Genomic DNA, 15,773 nt, shown 5'->3' with positions numbered 1-15,773 from the left:
GTCAGCGCTGAAACCCGAGTTAAAAAACGGATGAGCATAGCATCAGTTACATTGGATTTGGATTATTTGTTTGCTAATCTGCTGTGACCTGAAACGCGCAAGAATACCCAATAAGCTAAAACAATATCCTGTAAGTACATTTTAGGTACGTTTTTAGGTTTTTCTAAATCAAAATCGCAGATTACAAGATCCAGTCGGATAAAATCTAGACCGTAAGAAATACGTAAGCGTTCCCAATACGAGAGGCTGTCTAAGTAACCCCCCCCCCAAGCAAATGTGTACAATTTTCTCGTACTGGAATTACGGTACTTAATTATAGAATAGATTTATTTATTTTTCATTTTAATTATACTTTTTCTGGGATGGATGTAATTAATTACCCTGCTACATCACAGCTCGACACAGAATTCGTCCCTGAGATAAATCAAAAGCTGCAGATTAGGGGTCTTGCGGGCCCTGGAGCAGTTAGACAAAAAGGGCCCCCTGTCGCTCCCCCTCCTGGGGGGGGGATTGTCACTTACATTGCTTGCCTAGTGGCCAGACGCTCCCTCACCATACCTGCGAAGCTTTTGGCTCTGGCTCCCTTGCGAGATGCTGGTAGGAGGTCCTGTTGATGCCGCTGGTGGTCCCGCTGAGGTTGCGGGCGGTCTCGCTTACGTCTCGGGGCACGTGCCATTGTCCCGTCGTGTCCCTCACTGCTCTGCACTCCGGGAAATGACGTCACTGAAGGAACCTACAGGCCTCAGTAATTTCTTACCACGTGCCTCCCAACTGCCCCCCTTTGGGGGGTAGAAGTTGAGAGGCATGTTACCACATCCTGTCTGTCCTGTGGCCCGTAGCTCCCTCATTGCGCCATGTGCCTGGCAATAGCATTGCGAGGGAGCATCATTGTCAGTGCTCTATCCAAAGAGCCAATCAGATCACTGCTTGGTGGGACGAATGAGAGGAATTAGCCATCTGGCGCTTTGGGCAAAGACCCCACAGTTAGGTTGGCCTTGATGGTCCTTTTTTTGACCTAAAATACTAATGTTACTTAAAACTGCCGGCATATCGTAGGGTCCCACAAGCCCCCCTTTCGTGTTGCATGAAAATTATGCGTTTCCATCAAAAATTATGAAGGCAAAATCTTTCTTAATTAAAGAATAATTCCTGGGAAGGGTTTGGCCACTCGGCAGAACGACACGACTACTAGGAAAGACGCTTCCGTCTCCCGCTTCCGAGAAATTCTGCCCTTCCACCTACTTCGTAATAACGCTCTTCTAGACAAGGGTCTCAATTCCCCAAATTATTGCCTTTTCTTCTTGAAATAACAGTCATTTCTTGAACGAAGTTGGACCAAATTACAGGGAATGAAGTTTAGATGTGCCGATCTCAGGAGGCTTTTCGCAAAACTAGGCCAAAACGCTTCACCTCTCCCCCCCGTCCGGCCGCCATATTCATTGGCAGCCCAGCCGCTCGCTGTATCATACAGAGATAGCGGGAGAAGCTAAAAATGAGCTGTTTCAGTCAAAACGTGGTGAATATAACATTTTTCTAAATTCCGTAACAAATCATCCTGTCAAAAAACTAAAATAGCTTGGCCTTCCGAAAAGGGAGAGTCGCCATGGAGACAGAACATAACATTATGAGGAAAAGCTTCATTTCTCTCGACCTCCTATACATATGTCAAAAAAGCGAGCGGCCTCCATTTTTCTTAATAGGTGGATGGTGGGGCGGGAAACGAGCGGGGGTAGGGTGCATAGGATGGATGCCGCCGTGGCCTTCGTGTAACCGCGGTGTAATGACATGTTATCTGGTAGGTCTGATTTTAATCACAAGCAGTAACTCATTTTGAAACCATAGAAACCAAAACTTTTTTTTAAAATGAATTTTATATGTTTTTTTTTATTAAACACCGCAAATAGTATTAATTTTTTAATATATTTTGTATTAATTAATACTAACATTACCAAGATTATATAATAATAATAATAATAATAATTATTATTATTATATATTATATTACATTTATTTTTCTATTGACTAAGAACATTATTAAACAACATAGATATTTTCTTTCTTTTTTTTAAAGAATAGCTCTGGAGGGAGAGTAATGGACGCAGGGGCCGATAACTGGTGGGTCCTAGGCACCCCAATCCCTCCCCCCTTTTATATTTTAGGGTGGCCTGCATGTAACTGGGCTAATAAAGGGGCCAACGGGGGTTGGCTGGTGGCCCCTAAGGACAGCCTCCTGGGGTAGTTAATGGGGTATATGAGGGGGAATAAGGTCAAAGAATAGTTCATAGTATGTGGCCCCTAAGGACAGCCTCCTGGGGTAGTTAATGGGGTATATGAGGGGGACCACTAAGGGGAATAAGGTCAAAGAATGGTTAATAGTACATGGCCCCTAAGGACAGCCCCCCTCGGGTAGTTAATGAAGTATATGAAGGGGACCACTAATGGGAATAAGGTCAAAGAATGGTTAATAGTACATGGCCCCTATGGACAGCCCCCTGGGGTAGTTAATGGGGTATATGAAGGGGACCACTAAGGGGAATAAGGTCAAAGAATGGTTAATAGTATGTGGCCCTTAAGGACAGCTCCCTGGTGTAGTTAATGGGGTATATCAGGGCGACCACTAAATATTTCCCATAGCTGACATATCGTAATAATACGTTAATAAATAAGTTAATAAATCATGGTCTATGTCTGTTTATATGAGGTTGGTGGGGAATAAAGGGTTAACGCGATGGCCCTCCTTCAGTCATGTCGTTTTCTCTTGATTATTAAGAACAATATTAAAGGAATTACTCTTTTTCTTTAAATATTACACTGATTACTAAGAAAGTTATTAAACAATGAAATACTATTTCAATTTCTATTTTTATTGATTATTAGGAATACTATTAAACAATGTTATTTTACGCTTATTTTTGTTGTTGTTTAAAAATAATATTATTAAACAACGCAAATAGTATTTAAAAAAAAAAAAATTCTCTTGATTAATAATAATATTATTATTAAACAATTTAAATATTCTTTTTATTTAGTTTTCGGTTGATTAAAGCGTAATTATTCCTAAATGCAAAAAATATGTTTAATTCATATTTATATGAAATTATGAAAATACTGTTTTTTCAAACGTTATTCATTAAAAATGCAAATAATATTTGCTTTATATCATTTTACACGCATTTTTTTTGGTTTATTAACAAGGCAGTTCAAAAACACCACTTATTATAACATCATAAATTCATTTTTTTAGATTGATTGATTGATCGATTTATTTTGTATTTATTATATTTCTGTGGTTTGCTTTTTTCTTAAATAAAAAAAAAAAGGAAAATAAAGATATTTAAAAAAAAAAAAAAAATTAACTTGTTCTCCACCAAAAAAATTAATAATTTTTTTTTCCACTTTAAGGGGTTAAAATTCTTATTTTACCCTGGAGAATGGGATGACTCATGACTTAATGACTAAATATGTTATTTTAATTGAAAACATTATATTTTTTTTAAAACTAAATACAGCAGTGGAAATTTCATCTTTAGAAACTTGCATTTTGTTTTTTACCGGAAGAGGGTGGTGGATAAGTGGAACAGCCTCCCAGCAGAGGTGGTAGAGGTTAATACAGCGAGGGGATTTAAACATGCACGGGATGGGCGTACGGCTCCTGAATCTAAGACGAGCCCAACGACTGATTTCCGGATCGCACGCCTGTATACTGCTCACAATCTGCAGCGTGAGACGAGGATTTGGTTCGTTATCCCAAGTAACGGAACGGGCAAGCGGGGTAGCTGCCAACAAGCTGCCGCTGACTTAATTCCCGCCGTGATCTTGGCAATAGACCACACAAGCGAGCCTCACAGAGGGGCTGATAACTCATCACAGGGTAGCTAATTCATTCGCTTTCATTCTCTTACTTAGGTTGGAAGGGGAAGGGTGGGGGGGAGCCACTACATCTTTTCAACTGGGCCAAGAGGGATAATCCACACTTAATCTGGATTAACGACTCTGCGGTGTTTTTGATTTATTTATTTCTTAACTACTTCAGGGTGGAGGACAGTTCCTACTCGTGGGGGGGAGGGGTTAGATGATGTATCAGTTGCTTAATCCATTCATAAAGGCGAGATACAATGTGTCAGTGCGGGTGTTAGCGTGTGTGAGCGTGAGTGAGTGTGTGTGAGCGTGAGCGAGACACGGACGCTTCCGGGACCTGAGAAGTCTTTCTTCAGATGGAATCCTCTTAGGTCCCAAAAGCTTATGTGACTTTTATCTGTTGGTCCAATTAATGGTATCGCCTTCAACTAATGACTCCATCTTTTTTTGGGTCAATAATAGCAAAATCTGCATTTCATCCGTCTTGAAAGAAATTCCAAAACGGAAAAAAATTGCAGAATTCTAGAATTATGTAACATTGTAAAACTCATACAGTTATATAAATATTTTAAGCTTGGGTATGATACTTTTTTGGCGCTGAATACAGTAATAAGTTACCCCCGGTGCTGTATACAGTAATATAACCCCCCCAGCGCTGTATACAGTAATATAACACCCAGCGCTGTATACAGTAATATAACCCCCAGCGCTGTATACAGTAATATAACCCCCCCAGCGCTGTATACAGTAATATAACCCCCAGCGCTGTATACAGTAATATAACCCCCCAGCGCTGTATACAGTAATATACCCCCCAGCGCTGTATACAGTAATATAACCCCCAGCGCTGTATACAGTAATATAACCCCCCAGCGCTGTATACAGTAATATAACCCCCAGCGCTGTATACAGTAATATAACCCCCAGCGCTGTATACAGTAATATAACCCCCAGTGCTGTATACAGTAATATAACCCCCAGCGCTGTATACAGTAATATAACCCCCAGCGCTGTATACAGTAATAACCCCCCAGCGCTGTATACAGTAATATAACCCCCCAGCGCTGTATACAGTAATATAACCCCCAGCGCTGTATACAGTAATATAACCCCCAGCGCTGTATACAGTAATATAACCCCCAGTGCTGTATACAGTAATATAACCCCCCAGCGCTGTATACAGTAATATAACCCCCAGCGCTGTATACAGTAATATAACCCCCAGCGCTGTATACAGTAATGTAACCCCCAGTGCTGTATACAGTAATATAACCCCCCAGCTCTGTATACAGTAATATAACCCCCAGCGCTGTATACAGTAATATAACCCCCCCAGCGCTGTATACAGTAATATAACCCCCCCAGCGCTGTATACAGTAATATAACACCCAGCGCTGTATACAGTAATATAACCCCCAGCGCTGTATACAGTAATATAACCCCCAGCGCTGTATACAGTAATATAACCCCCAGTGCTGTATACAGTAATATAACCCCCAGCGCTGTATACAGTAATATAACCCCCAGCGCTGTATACAGTAATATAACCCCCCAGCGCTGTATACAGTAATATAACTCCCCAGCGCTGTATACAGTAATATAACCCCCAGTGCTGTATACAGTAATATAACCCCCAGCGCTGTATACAGTAATATAACCCCCAGCGCTGTATACAGTAATATAACCCCCCAGCGCTGTATACAGTAATATAACCCCCCAGCGCTGTATACAGTAATATAACCCCCCAGCGCTGTATACAGTAATATAACCCCCAGCGCTGTATACAGTAATATAACCCCCAGCGCTGTATACAGTAATGTAACCCCCAGTGCTGTATACAGTAATATAACCCCCCAGCTCTGTATACAGTAATATAACCCCCAGCGCTGTATACAGTAATATAACCCCCCAGTGCTGTATACAGTAATATAACCCCCAGCGCTGTATACAGTAATATAACCCCCCAGCACTGTATACAGTAATATAACCCCCCAGCACTGTATACAGTAATATAACCCCCAGCGCTGTATACAGTAATAACCCCCCAGCACTGTATACAGTAATATAACCCCCCAGCACTGTATACAGTAATATAACCCCCCTGCGCTGTATACAGTAATATAACCCCCAGCACTGCATACAGTAATATAACCCCCCAGTGCTGTATACAATAATTACCCCCCAGCGCTGTATACAGTAATATAACCCCCAGCACTGTATACAGTAATATAACCCCCCAGCGCTGTATACAATAATTACCCCCCAGCTCTGTATACAGTAATATAACCCCCAGCTCTGTATACAGTAATATAACCCCCAGCGCTGTATACAGTAATATAACCCCCCAGCGCTGTATACAATAATTACCCCCCAGCTCTGTATACAGTAATATAACCCCCAGCTCTGTATACAGTCATGTCGGGCATTGACAAAAACCTGGTTTTATCTAGTTTTGTTCCAGTAAACGTCCTTCATTATGTGATATTTTGGGTGACTCTCTGGCTCAAACACCGCACTGAGTTGATGCTTTATGGCGATGCTAATGAAGTCCGCTCCTCTATAGACTTTCATTAGTCACAGTGTCTGCCTTGGCCATTAAGACTGAGCCATTCTACTGTTCCCCACAGGCAGTATGATAAGGAGTCGGGGGGTTTAGTAGATCGGGGCTCAGATACCAGAGCGAGAACAAACGGCTGATATGCAGCTGCCGGAAAACAATTTTTTGGGGCAAAATATTTTTGAAAAATAATTTTTAATCGGATGAAAATATTTACATTTTATGTTGCTTTGCGGTTGGCTGCTGAGTGGACCATGCCACGTTTACTTTAAGGTCATTCGTTGTCTTGCTTTAAATGGCAGTAGTGATGTTTCTCCTAATTAGTGATGTCATACCAGCCAACTTATTTTATTGAATTCTACTTTCAAATGTTTTTTATGTGGTCATCCAGCCGAAGAAAACTAAAAAAAATATTAAATTCCGGATGGATTATTCTGAAAAGTATCTTTAAATATATATTTTTTTCTTCTATGGAAATGAAAATCATTATAATCATATAATTAAATTATTATTATTAATAATAATATTTTTATTATAGTTATTATTATGATTATTATTTTTATTATTATTATTGAAAATTTTTATTTTTATTATTATTATTTTAAATTTTTATTATTACAAAAAATGATTTTCTGTTTTCTTCTCGATGCTACCAGATATCACTCAATACAGATAATAATAATAAAAAAAAAAATCTAATAATTGCTCGTATGATGAATCACTAAGAGGTGAAAAATCGATCGTGTGTTGACTGCGCTCCCAGGTGGCTCGATCTTCCTCCTTCTGTGGCTTTTCCTACAATAATTGTTGTGTCTGGCATGATAAAAGTGTCTAGTCCTGATGTCGGGTTGTTTCAGAAAAACATATTATTTCACCAGGAAGAGCCACCAAGGAAAAGCCCCACGTGGCCAAAAGTATGTGGACGCCTCACCATCACACCTGTAGGAGCTTGTGGAACATCTCCATTCCTGACCATGGGCATTAATATGGAGGTGTCCACCAGGGAAACGCGACCCGGTGACCCTCTAGGGCCCTTAAAGTCATTATAAAGGGCCAACACTGGTGAGCATCCCTTGTAAGAAGAGCTGAGCTGGCCCTGTATCATACATATGTCAATCTGTACGAAGCTATCAAAGAAGTCTCACAATCTTTCTATGAATTATACAGGACCCTAAATGTCTTGTGAAGTCGGTGAGTTGAGACTAAACTATAACTTATCAGGCCGGGACTGGCCATCTGGCGCTGGCCACCTGGAAGGCCTCCATAGCGCTCCATACGCACCCGATCTCCAGCTTAGGTCCGTTGGTGGCCACCAGCCTTAAAGTGACAGGGCTGTCTCGTCATTCTCAGTCCAGTCCTGATACAGAAAAAAATAAAATGATGGCTGGACTTCTGTTCCAGAGCCGCATGGGGAAATGTTCTCTTTGCGGGCAAGTGGAACAGCTTCCCAGCAGAAGTGGTAGAAGATGAGACCAAGGACTGATTACGTTCTGAGTCTTTACGGCAGGAGAAACGGGCAGACTAGACGGGGGCCGAATGGTCTATGTTGACTCAAACTGGAAGTGTTTATTATCTCCTTCTGTTAATATGGACCAAGCCATGCGTTGGGGTAAAGCAGTATCTAATCACCTATATTATCACCATAGCAACCATTGTTATTGTGTAATATTCTGTTGGTTGCCATGGTTACAAGACCACTTTTGGTGCTTTCGCAGCACGGTGGCTCTTAACGCATACCGCGTCACCAGGTCTATATTCTTAAAAATAGTTACTATGGCAAAATAGATCATTAAAACCCTAAAATGGATTAATTACCAATGGAGGATAACTAATGAAATCTATATATATGGGACTTGACAGGGCTGTTATGAAGAATGGAGCTGCTAGAGAGTACGCCTGATACACGGATACACACTTTAAACAATTAGAGGGTGGTAGATAAGTGGAACAGCCTCCCAGCAGAGGTGGTAAATGAATTTTCTTTGGAAAAGTTTGCATCGAAAACTTTTGTTATTATTTTGGAATATTTAACACCGAACGGTACCTCTAGATACTTCCATGCTCAAGGCAGGTATCGGCTGTTAATCACTTTCCAGGAACACATCCGCGATGCAGTCTTATTCTAATATTATTTATATCGCAAATGGGAAATCACACAGCCGGCTTTGGGGAAAAAAAAAAAATAAATAAAAATAAAAAAAATAATCTCCATTTCTTTCGGGTGTTTTTTGTTTTTTTTTATTACAGGCTTGCGATTTGATAAGGATCCGTCTCCTTCGTTTAGTTTTTTGTCTGAAAAATAAAGTAAAAAAAGCACGAGCCAATAAAAGAAAAAAAAAGCAATCTACGCAGAAGTATAATAAAAAAAAAACAAAAAAACAATTTGAACAATCTAAAATCTTATAAAATATTGTCATAAATGTAACGTTGTATATGTTTATTATATATAAACATTATTGTGTTTCTAGTAAACATTTTCCCCCCCAAATAATTTTGATTAATAAATAATATTGATTATAATAATATTAATATTATTATTAATAATAATAAATTATTAAAATACCATAAAATGTCCAAAGTAAGATAGGAATTATATATATATATATATATATCTTTATAGTTCAAACGTTTGGGGTCACTTAGAAATGTCTGGGTTTTTTTTTTGTAGAAAAGCATATTTTTACCATTAAAATAACATGAGATGGATCAGAAATCCAGCGCAGACGGGGTTAATGTTGTAAATGACTACTGTAGCCGGAAACGGCTGATTTTTAATGGAATCTCTTCATAGGCGTACAGAGGCCCTTTATCACTCCCATCACTCCTGTGTCCCAATGTCCCTTTATCACTCCCATCACTCCTGTGTTCCAATGGCCCTTTATCACTCCCATCACTCCTGTGTTCCAATGGCCCTTTATCACTCCCATCACTCCTGTGTTCCAATGGCCCTTTATCACTCCCATCACTCCTATGTTCCAATGGCCCTTTATCACTCCCATCACTCCTGTGTCCCAATGTCCCTTTATCACTCCCATCACACCTGTGTTCCAATGGCCCTTTATCACTCCCATCACTCCTGTGTTCCAATGGCCCTTTATCACTCCCATCACTCCTGTGTCCCAATGGCCCTTTATCACTCCCATCACTCCTGGGTCCCAATGGCCTTTTATCACTCCCATAACTCCTGTGTTCCAGTGGCCCTTTATCACTCCCATCACTCCTGTGCCCCAATGGCTCTTTATCCCTCCCATCACTCCTGTGTTCCAATGGCCCTTTATCACTCCCATCACTCCTGTGTTCCAGTGGCCCTTTATCACTCCCATCACTCCTGTGTTCCAATGGCCCTTTATTACTCCCATCACTCCTGTGTTCTGATGGCCCCTTTATCACTCCCATCACTCCTCTGTTCCAATGGCCCTTTATCACTCCCATCACTCCTGTGTTCCAATGGCCCTTTATCACTCCCATCACTCCTGTGTCCCAATGGCCCTTTATCACTCCCATCACTCCTGTGTCCCAATGGCCCTTTATCACTCCCATCACTCCTGTGTCCCAATGGCCCTTTATCACTCCCATCACTCCTGTGTTCCAATGGCTCTTTATCACTCCCATCGCTCCTGTGTCCCAAAGGCATGTTGTGTTCGCTGATCCAAGTTTAAGTTTTTGTGTCACATGACAATTAAGTGTTCCCGGCATAAATTGTAAATAAGAGAAAGTTTCATATGCTCAAATAATTATTTCTGGGGTCTCCGGGTGAATCGTTGCTTCCCCCAAGTCTCTGGGCCGCTCTCTTCGATCTCCGGGGGCGGGGAACGGCATGTAGCCACACCCAACCCGATTCTCCTCCCATCTTGTTTAAGGGTGCTTCTGGCTAGCCCTGCCCTTCCTATGTCTAGCCACACCCCTCACATTTGTATTCCCACCCCCCACAAAGCCACTCCCTTAAAAGAGGGAGCGCTCTGGGTAGCCTACACTCCCAGGTCCCAGGTATTTATATAATATATCAGGATCGTCAAGGAATAAAATAACTTATATATCTATCCCGCCCTTCAAATGTATACAATTGGAGCAGTGATTGCCATCATTTTTCCTCCCCATTGAGTCGCAGTCGTTCATTTTCATTTTCAATTCCAAAAACAATTGGCGTGATTGCTGCAATTAGATGTGGGTAAATTTAGAAAATGAGTAGCGTGTAATTAGTAGTCACCCCGAGAAATATGGCACATACTAAAACAGGACTTCCCGGAGGACTTCTGGAATAGGGCCGCGCCAAATCTTTCCGACAAAGATATAGTGATTAACCGTCGGTAGCTGAGGGTTTTCACCCCCCCCCCCCACTGGAGCAGCAGCAAGTTGGAAACTGTAGGCTGTTTGGAGCAGGTTAACTAGACATAGAGGGTAGTAGTCAAGGGAGTGGAGCAGAAAAACCTTTTATTTAACTCTGTACACCCCTCTGCTGTCCAAATGGTTTGCTCTGCTCTCTAGTTGGTCTCCTCCCCTTCACTCTGGCAGCTGCTCCTTCACAGGCACGGAGTCCCCGCCAGGGCAGAGATACAGTTTGCAGGCTGCAGATACAGGGTAGTTTCTTTCAAACATGTATTGCAGCTAGGGCTAGGTAATACTTCCTACCCGCATCCTAATAAGAGGGGGCCCTGCAATTTTCGAGGAAGGCCCTGAGTGAAAAGACTCCCAAGCTACAAAAGATTCTATGTACACTTAAAGTGGTTTCGCTAGCTCTATACTTGTGAACTCTCTGACTACGACCCACAGTCTCTGGGTGAAGTGCACTCTCCTCTTTTGCCGACCCAGGGGAGTGACCTTTAGCCACGCCCACTCCCCACCCATTTCTCCTCCCACCTCCACCTATTTAAGGCTACCTGGGCTTGCCCCACTATGCCTCTCAGCTAGCCCTTCATGAATCCACACTAAGAGGGAGAGCTCAGGGCAGGAGGAGCCTGGCATCCTATGGCACGGAAGGGGCGATTAAAGCCGGGTGGCCCCCGGCTTCATGACCCCCCCTTCCATTTCTCTTCTAACATATACATATTAAAGGTGTTGTTCCACCTACTGTGCTGCCCTTAATATAGCAATGTATACCAGCTTTTGGGTTTTCTTTGGCAGCAACCTATCAGTGCTTGATGTTTTTTGTGAGTGTCACGTGACAGTTAAGTGTTCCCGGCAAAAATGGCCTTGGTTATTCCGCAGTAGTAGGAACGTTGTTTCTTATCTGCCGTCGAGTCTCTCCTTTTCTTGATCAAAATGAAATATTACGGTGGGGGATGGGTTGTGAATGTAGCAAAAAATGTGCATTACTGCCCTGCTGAGAATATTGTTTTTTCCGATGGAAATCAAAAGGTTAAAAGCCTGCCGCGTTTCCATTCCGTAGCCTTTTACCCCGTCGTCTTTGCTTGCCGGGAACGAACGTCACGGATGCTGAATATGTAGCGTGTGTGCGTGTGATTGTATGATTACTTAGGGGCAATTTCGCCAGCACGCAAGATGCATTTAGAGTAATATACACATAAGAAAAAAAAAAAAAACGAGCTTGGCTTGTCTATCAGCTGCGAACAATTTTATTTATAGCCGCGGGGTCGCGTTTTTTTCCTTGATAATGTGGATAATAAGGAACGGCAAAACAGAGCGATGGAGGCTCGGTAGGAAACAGAATAAAACCGCTCTCTCGCCCGGCTCTCCCGCCGCACAACCTTCTGTCCGTCAAGGACCTACGCGAGCAACCCGCCAAGTAGATAGTCCTTCCGCTTTTAAATGTTTACCAAGCTCCCGGGGAGACATTGTGTGCGTTTCTCGCAATTTTGTAACACTTAGAAGCGATTAAAGAGCGTTATTGCCATCGTAGCTCTTGGCTCTGCGTTGGATAAGCGAGGCTTTCGGCAGAGGGAATGTGTCGCTGAGAACCAACCGTGGTATGAAAGCGTGAATGTGCTTACCCCCCGGGGTAAAATCCACCACAGACACACATTCTTTCCAGGCGGCCCCTCTGTGCAAGGATATGACTCCCAGTGGGGCCGCCAGCCTCTATCCTCCACGCCATCATCCTTACTGTTGGGATATGATGTCATACCCTGGCCTTCCATCTTTTAAGGAGTCACAGAACTGGGCAGAAACCAACTATAGAAGATGTAGACACCCAGCCTGGTCCTCCATAGTGTTAATGGGCTTGTTGGGGAGATCATTGATTTCCCTTTAAACCTTGACGTTCCAGAAAACCTATCATGGTGGCACGGAACCTCATGATTAAAGTCGAGGTGTGGGCGTCTGCACACACCGCTACCCAATGGTTGCCGGGGCAGGGGGCTACCTCGCACCCAAGGCAGTGCTTGAGAACCACCATTTGTCCACCAAACATGATGATGTGATTGCGCAAGATGTCTTCTATGGATAGAACGTTGTGCTCCATTCATGGCGAGTGAGTGCTGCTGAAGGAACTAGGATCGAACGTCTAGTTGGCTTAGACAAGAATACGCCACTGGAAAAAAAATGATCAAAAAGGGTTCTTGTGTCCAAAAGCATGGCTGAGAACATTTTGTATGAACAGTCAAACTCCACTTAGTTTTTTCGGTGACCCAAATGATGATTTTTTGTGATGAAGCCAGAGATGTTATTGATCTATCGCTTGCCCTCGTCACACGTCTATTCTCCGCGGACTATTAAAAAGTTATTTATAAGTTGGGAAGCTTTCCTTTGTGATTTTATTGAACTGAAAATAATTGGCCGGCCAGGCTTGCTTATGTTTGTAAACAACTGCAAAAACATGTCTTAATTACCCAAACAAAGGGCCAGTCGGACGAAAAATATAAAAATAGCTCACCTTACCAATGAAGGTCATCCAAAGACGGGATGATTATGGCTATAGATATTAAATTATGCTCCCAAGATGAATACAGACCGACCCCCGACTCATGTAGCTCCTACATACGTAGCTTGGGACTCGCGTAAAAAAAATTCAGATGTCCGCAAACAATGTATGGAATTTATTGAACAAACGTTAACAAGACTGGTCTGCGTGGACCAAAACAACTTTTTCAATTAGCTCTTCGGTCCATTAATCTCTGGACAAAGAATTTAATTCCCTGCCTTTTCAGTTCATAACTCACCCTCTTTTGCTCTCTCGCACTCTCTTTCACATTCTCTCATGCTCTCACACTGTCTCATTCATGCTCATTCTCCCTCAATGTCTCCCTACCTTCTCTGCCAACCACTTCCTTGTCTCTGTCTCCTTTTCCGCTTCTTGCCTCTTCTTGTCCCTCTGTCCTCTGTCTTCGTCCGCTTCTCCTCTTATGTCTGCTCCGTTGTCCAGCGCTTCAGGAAAAAGGCGGAGCCACCACGCACACCCTCTACCCCTTTGCGTTCACGGCTATCCTTTTGACATAATGCAAATGTAGCAATGGTCATCTTAATCGTGGGACAAAAAAAGAAACCAGGCTTACTGTAGGGGCTCTCGGGCCCCTGCTGTTCATCATATTTGTTTTCTGGAGTGAGCATGCGCGCTGACCTGACAATATGCCTCATACTTCACTCCATATGTATCTTGGTGTCATGGTATGCCATGTTCTAGCATCTTCTTATGAATTTAAAGTTCTAGATTGAACCAGTCACACCAAATCAGGTCCCTCACAGATACGTGTCCTCACAGATACGTGTTCATACACCTCATCACACATAGCATACACGCTATCAACATACTTTTCTTCAACAACGTGCAGTCTTCATCTTGAGATCATGAGATCATGTGATCCATGTGTGTTCTCTGCACCGCTACGTTATTGTGTAATCTGAGTTAATTATATTGTGTAATCTAAGTTAATTTACCACCAGGATCTTCATAGCCCTGGAATTAGGTTCCTCGTGGGCAGGGCCATCACTACCATATAAACAGATTAAGCAGCTGCTTAGGGCCTTCATTAACCTAAGGATCCCTGTGACGGCCCCGGGTTAATCGGTGCCGTCTGTGATAGTTCTTGTTTGTGATACCTGCATTTCCCAGTATATGTTGTGATTATGGTGTGTGCTTTTGTTCCCCTTGTTTGCTACCCTGTCCAGGTGCCACATGTCCTGCCCCCTCCCTCCTTACACAGACTACAGTAGAGACCCCCTACTGGGCTGAGTGCTAATACTCAGTCATATGCAAAGGAGGGCAGGATGTAATTCCCTTGTGTCTATTGGACGCAATTCCCTTGTGTCTATTGGACGCAATTCCCTTGTGTGTCGATTGGACGTAACTCAATCCTTTGTACTGTTTAAATACCCCTGTGTTCCCAAATAAAGGGTGTTCCTGTTTTACCTCACTACGAGTCCTGTCTTGTTATTGAGGTAAGCCTCGGTGCTGCCCTTATTAGGGCGGTAGGGTGCTGTATTGCTATACTTCAGTATACTACAGTACGGCCGAGGTTCCTGAAGAGCTGTGTTCTCTGCTATGATCACGTATTGTCCTTTTCAGGACGATAGCCACCCTGTGTAGCTCAGTTTCGGCTAGCCACAGACAGTGAAGGGGTTAATCTCTGGTGCCCCGGTGGCCATGGGGCGAAGGAAGCAACGTTCGGCGGGCGTACCCAGTCGGGGTACAGGTCGGTCCCGTCACATTGGTGGCAGCGGTGGGATGCTTCCTCAGTACAGAGACAGCCCAACCACTACTGGGACTAACAGGCTTGCTGACCAAGGAGGTACAGCCACATCGGCGGCAGCTATGGCAGAAGAACTGAGCCGGTGTCGGGAACAGGCAACGAAGAAGTTCCGCAACAGATTACAGAGGAGGATGGCATTCTACGGAGCCACTCCATCTGCAGAAACAGTCTGTAGGACGGTAATGGAAATGGATCGGCAGTTCAAGGTGGACCTGGATCTACAGAGGAATGCGTCACGAGGAGCTGATGAGTATAAGTGGGAAGCTTCGTTATGGGACTTTGAGACTCGAGTTAAGGTCGCCCTGATGATACAGGGAGGGCCGATTACAGAGGAAGTACGGCTGGAATGGAGAGCCCTGATTCGGCTAGAGCTGTGGGAAGATGCCATGGAAAACTGGTACAACTGCAGAAGTGAGAACCTGCCTACCCCAGAACAACGCTTCGGGGAGCTGTTTAAGCTGCGGCGTCGCCGGATGAGATGGCAGCCCACCGAGGAGGAAGTAGCTACACTGGAGAAGTTGGTGGCGAAGGAGCTCGAGCTCGGGGACCTATATCGAGCATTATATTGGGCTGCAGCCCAGCAGGAGTGGGGGTCCGGAAATCACTATTCTCCGGAAGGTGAGGACCTCTATGTGCCTGGCTTAGATTGGGAAGCTTTTGAAGCAGAAGACGACTTTGGTAGTTCGGAGAGCTATAGGTTCTGGGACCTGTACAAG

The 15,773-nt window shown here is 43.3% G+C and overlaps 1 protein-coding gene across 2 annotated transcripts in view; it reads left to right on the top strand.

Moving 5' to 3' along the window:
- Window positions 1–15,773, top strand: part of GRID1 (glutamate ionotropic receptor delta type subunit 1) — a 319,319-nt gene that overhangs the window by 25,574 nt on the left and 277,972 nt on the right. The window lies entirely within an intron of this gene.

This window comes from Spea bombifrons, chromosome 11 (assembly GCF_027358695.1).
Source record: "Spea bombifrons isolate aSpeBom1 chromosome 11, aSpeBom1.2.pri, whole genome shotgun sequence".
Taxonomy (NCBI): domain Eukaryota; kingdom Metazoa; phylum Chordata; class Amphibia; order Anura; family Pelobatidae; genus Spea; species Spea bombifrons.
Note: the sequence above shows the minus strand (reverse complement) of the source record. Positions and strands in the feature narration are given on the sequence as shown.